Here is a 6,000-nt window from a genome sequence, read left to right as displayed (position 1 = left end):
TGTCTTGACAGTGTGTATGCAAAGCAAGCTTGACAAGATTCTCGACAAGCCTGACAAGGAACTCATCGAGAAAAACTATGTTTCTTTTCACGTCGTGTGTACGAGGCCATAGAGTATTTATAGGATAATAGAATAGAAAATAAGACAGGGGGTGTTTCTGGTTACGTAAATATGGAGGACAGGTTTAGTTATCAATAGACAATTAGATCTACACCTGGTCATTAAGTCATAAATCTAAGCTTCCACCCAAAAATTTAACTTTTCGGAACCCTCCCCCCCTCCGGTGTCACATTTGGCACCTTTCAGGGGGGTGCAGATACCTGTGAATATCCTATTTTTAGCAAGCCATTGTGAACATTTTCCATGCAAGTTTTTTGTGTCATGGAATGACTAAGAAAGCTGCAGACTCAAAACAATTGTCAAGAGGAACAGATTGTAAAAGGATCTGGAAGTATAGATTGGGTGAATGCATTATTATGTGATGTCATACCGTCTACAATGTCTCTGAATTCTAATTTTGGCCTGGTTCTATTGTGACTGAGATATTCTATACCAACATTCCCACCAGCTATAATTCTGCTTTCTGAATATTTTTGTAATCGTTTCTCTTTGTTAGCCTGTGCATAAATGTGTGGTTTTCAAAACCATTTTCATAATTTTATATATATATTATTATATCAAGCAACGTGCGGATAGAAGGAAAAAAGGTGACAGAGAGATCAGTTCATCGCTATGTTGCTTCTCCTTTCACAGTCCAGTCACAGATTGAGGCGGGTCCAGGAAGACCTGGGCTCAGGAAGAATGTGTTAAATAATGCTGCCCATTAAGTGAAGACATCTACCAGCAGAAATTAGCATTGCCAGGGAAATCTCGGGCTTAAAGTGGTTGTAAACTCTTATATACCAAGCAAAGTTACTGGCCTCAGGTGATACACAGAGATTTTCTAAGGAATACAGAACACTTAGGAATGTTAAATAAAACTTAATTCCAGGCACAAACACTTTCACATACCTACAGTATATTCATCAATGGTCTGAAAGGTATAATTCTACCTTTTGTGCACCAAATGCCTTCACAAACCCAGATAATACCTTGTTAAAGTTGTAGAGAGCAGAGAGTGCAGAGGACTGGACTGTGAGAGGGGCACAGCAGGCCCACCAACTACAGGTTGTATGCAGTCCTCTACAGGAGGGGGTGGAGACAGGACCTCCTGCACAAAGAGAGAGGGCAGCAGTGACCTGTCAGTTTGACTTCAATGAGGAAACTCGCTTTGATATGCGAGTACTTTGGATTACGAGCATTCTCCTGGAACGGATTATGCTCGTAATCCGAGGTTCCACTGTAGTTGTATATAAAATGCGGTATTGCATGCCATTGAAGTCAATGCGGAACAAATTATGTTAGTTTCCATTGACTTCAATGAGGAAACTCGCTTTGATATGCGAGTTCTTTGGATTACGAGCATTCTCCTGGAACGGATTATGCGCATAATCCGAGGTTCCACTGTAGTTGTATATAAAATGCACTTTTTATCTTTCAAAAAGTGTTTCCCAGTGCTAAACCTTTCATCCATATTCTAAATTGCTGCATTTGTACATTTTAAAAGCCAATATAAAGGAACAGTAGTGGTAAAAAAAAATCCCTTGTGGATTTAATTAACCTTTTGTTGGGGGTTAAATCTCCTTTAAGGGGGTGTGGCAGAGGGCGTGTCCTATGCCTACATACGTTTGTTAGTAGGTGTCCCTCATTCCCATCTCAAAATGTTGGGAGGTATGTCAACAGGTTTCTGTGGTTATAGGGCAATACGTTGTAAAGACACTGGGCCGGATTGAGAAAGGTTAGCGGATCTTTAGATCCGCGTAACCTATCTGATTTACGATCCGCAGGCGCAAGTTTTTGAGGCGAGTGCTTAATTCAGAAAGCACTTACCTCAAAACTTGCGGCGGCGTATCGTAAATCCCCCGGCGGAATTAAAATTCCGCGGCTAGGGGGCGTCTACAATTTAAATCAGGCGCCGATCGAACAGCGCATGCGCCGTCCGCGAATTTTCCCAGCGTGCATTGCTCCAAATGACGTCGCTAGATCGTCATTGGTTTCGGCGTGAGCATAACTTGCGTCCAGCTCTTTTCTGAATCGACTTACGCAAACGACGTAAAAATTCAAAACTCGGCACGGGAATGACGGCCATACTTAACATAGGATACCCCTCACATAGCAGGGGTAACTATACACCGAAAAATGCCGAACACAATAGACATAAAAAAAAAAGCAATGGGCGGGCGTTCGTTTCTGAATCTGCGTAAATCCTCATTTGCATATTCGTCGCGTGTAAAAAACGAAACGCCACCTAGCGGCCGGCCTGGAATTGCAGCCTAAGATCCGACGGTGTAAGTCACTTACACCTGTCGGATCTTAGGGAGATCTATGCGGAACCTGATTCTATGAATCAGCCGCATAGATCCGACCGTCGGAACTCAGAGATGCGACGGCGTATCAGGAGATACGCCGTCGTATCTCTATCTGAATCCGGCCCACTGTCATTTCACATGGAGTTGACCAGTAATTTAGAAAGCATTATAGCCAAAACATCTACATCAGGGGTGTCCAAACTTTTTTCAAAGAGGGCCAGATTTGATGAAGTGAACATGTGTGAGGGCCGACCATTTTGCCTGACATTCTTTGAACCATTAAAATTTGGTCAAAGTGTGTTCGTCTGAGCGCTAATACACGGCCCAACAAGAATTCTCTTGCCTTTGTGGCTGTGTGTGTTGAAGAGATGAGCGTGGGCGTGTTATTTGACTATACTGTATATATTTCTTTTGTGGCCCCAACGAATCCCAGAGCGCTGCTTAGGACTAAGGATGAGCTTGGGCGTGTTATTTGGATATACCGTATTTATTGTCGTATAACACGCACAGCCTTACCATTGCCATGAATGCAGCCTTACCATTTCCATGAATGCAGCCTTAACATTGCAACCAATGCAGCCTCACATGTGCCATAAATACAGCCTCACATGTGCCATAAATGTTGTTTACTCCTTGACCTCTTTAATACAAAGTCCCGCCTCTTATGATAGACAGAACAATGGCATCCCAGGATACGGGACTTCCAATAGAGACGCTGCTGAGTAAACAGGAGATTCTCTTCATGTAATCTGATGGCGCTTGTCCTGCCCCCTCCCTGTCCCCTCCAAGGCAGCGCCAATAAATACAGTATATATCTTTTGTGGCCCCCGGGGGCTACAAACAATATATATATCCAAATCCCCAGGGGGGCCATATTAAATCAACAGGGGGGCGGCATTTGGCCCCCGGGCCGGACTTTGGACATGCCTGATCTACATGATATGTAGTTATAGCATTTTTACAAAAAGAGGTCAGAAATGACAACCCACAAATTCTTCTTGTAAAACAAACAGTTGTAAACGCTCTCTATAAACACATAAAACATCTTTGCATTGCCATCTGCTGGTCAAACAAAACTGTAAAGCTTGTGTGATTTTAAAGGGAAGTGCAGGGAAAAAAAACATTCCTACTCACTTAGATGGCTGCAGCATCGGTCCTTATTTCTCGCTCCCCAAGCAGCCAGCTCTTACGTCGCCTGATGTCCATAAAGGGGACGAGCATGCGGCACCCTCCTGTACGATGTTGGTCCTGCATAGTACACGATGAGAGAGCTGCGACCAGTCAAGCAGCAAAGTGAAGAGGTTGCATGAAGAGGAGGAAGCCTATGGAAGTAAGCAATAATAATAATATTAATAATAATAATAACAACAAGTATATCTGCTGGTTTATCATCCCCTGCAGAGATCTTCAAACTACGGCCCTCCAGCTGTTGCGGAACTACACATCCCATGGGGCATTGTAAAACTGACATTCACAGACATCACTAGGCATGATGGGAATTGTAGTTCCTGAACAACTGGAGGGCCATAGTTTGGAGACCCCTGCGCCTAGACAATATGAACAGAGCAGTTAACCCTTGCAACAGGAAGGGGAACAAGTTGCAGCAGGTAAATGTTTTTAATCCCTGAAGTGTAGCTTTAAGAGACTAGACCTTGGGTCAGGTGAGTGTCTGATTATTAAAAGTCAGCAGCTACAATTTTTGTAGCTGCTGACTTTTAAATGGGTGGAACTCCGCTTTAACCACTTCAGCCCCGGAAGGATTTGCCCCCTTAATGACCAGGCCATTTTTTTTGCAATACAGTACTGCGTGGCTTTAACTGACAATTGCACGGTCATGCAACGCTGTACACAAATACAATTTACGCCCTTTTTTTTTACACAAATAGAGTTTTCTTTTGGTGGTATTTGATCACCTCTGTGGTTTTTTATTTTTTGTGCTATAAACAAACAAAAAGCGACAATTTAAAAAATAATACATATTCAAAAAAAAATATATATAAAAAATGATTTTTTTTATCAGTTTAGGCCGATATATTTTCTAAATATTTTTGTTAAAAAAAAAAAAACTCATATAGCATAGGCTTATATTGATTGGTTTGCACAAAGTTATAGCGTCTACAAAATAGGGTATCGATTTATGGCATTTTTATTCATTTTTTACTAGTACGGGACTGCGACATTGCGGACAGACACTTTTGACACTTTTATGGGACCATTGACAATTGACATTTATACAGTAATTAGTGCTTTAAATGTCACAGGCAGGGAAGGGGTTAATACTAGGGGCCAATCAAGGGGTTAACTGTGTTCCCTCAGCGTGCTCCAACTATGTAGGTGATAGGCTGCTAGGGAAATGACAGAAATCACTGTTCCCGATCACTGTCAGAACGGGGAATTGCCTTGTTTACAAAGGCAGTTCCCCATTCTGCCTCTGTAATAGGCTATCGCGGGTCACCGGCGGACATCCCGCAGCATGCCGCGGTGGCGCACGCCCACCCGCTATCATATCTGCATGAGCCGCCGTACAGCTACGGCGATTTGCACAGGAGAGCTGACCTGCAGCCGTAGTTCTAAAGGCAGAACGTTTTTTTTACCTTTCATTCTCTGCATTAAAGTAGAGGTCCACACAAAAATGGAACCTCCGCTTTTCGGAACCCTCCCCCCATCTGGTGTCACATTTGGGGGGGAGGGGGTGCAGATACCTGTATAATACAGGTATTTGCACCCACTTCTGGGCATAGACCAGAAGACAGCAGGGACCAGTGAGGACGCGCAGTAGGACCCGGGAAGTGAAGCTGCAACGCTTCACTTCCTGATTCCCTCACCAAGGATGGTGGCGGGGGCAGTGGAGAGCCGAGCGATTGATTGGCTTCGGCTGCCGACAGCGCGGGCACCCTGGACAGGTAAGTGTCCATTTATTAAAAGTCAGCAACTGCAGTATTTGTAGCTGCTGGCTTTTAATATTTTTTTTTAAAACATTTTTCCTTTAAAACCTTTTAAACAGTACAGTGCTTGTTCTGTGTGATTTGCCCCCTGTAAAACCTGTAATACCTGGCTGATCCTGCCTGGCTATACATACCTCCCAACATTTTGAGATGGGAATGAGGGACACCTACCAGCAAATGTATGTAGTCAAGGGACACGCCCCCTGCCACACACCGTTAAAAGGAAAAAATAACCCAAAAAAAGGTTAATTACATTTACAAGGGCTTTTTTTTTTACCACTACTATTCCTTTATATTGGCTTTTAAAATGTACTAATGCAGCAATTTAGAAATTGGATGAAAGATTTAGCACTGGGAAAACACTTTTTGAAAAATAAAAAGTGCATTTTATATACAGCTATATAGATCAGACCAAAATGAGGGACAATTGAGGGGGAAAGAGGGACATAGGGACATTACTCCAAATCAGGGACAGTCCCTCGAAATCAGGGACAGTTGGGAGCTATGGCTATACCCTACCCCCTGTGTGCTGACTCCGATATATCAGGGCTGCTGAGCCCTGACACCGGAGTCATCTGTACATGACTCAGTCATCTGCAGCCTGCTATCTGTCTCCTCTGTGCTCTCTCCTCTTCCCCCTCTCTGCC

At 43.4% G+C, this 6,000-nt stretch overlaps 1 protein-coding gene across 1 annotated transcript in view; it reads left to right on the top strand.

Annotated features, from left to right (window-relative positions):
* The first annotated feature begins 3,606 nt into the window (after positions 1–3,606).
* Positions 3,607–6,000, top strand: part of UBE2J2 (ubiquitin conjugating enzyme E2 J2) — a 51,326-nt gene continuing 48,932 nt past the window's right edge. Inside the window, exon 1 of the mRNA XM_040325840.1 lies at positions 3,607–3,738. The gene's annotated coding sequence lies outside the window, so the exon portion shown is untranslated. The remainder of the gene's footprint in view (positions 3,739–6,000) is intronic.

This window comes from Rana temporaria, chromosome 10 (genome assembly GCF_905171775.1).
Source record: "Rana temporaria chromosome 10, aRanTem1.1, whole genome shotgun sequence".
Taxonomy (NCBI): Eukaryota; Metazoa; Chordata; class Amphibia; order Anura; family Ranidae; genus Rana; species Rana temporaria.
Note: the sequence above shows the minus strand (reverse complement) of the source record. Positions and strands in the feature narration are given on the sequence as shown.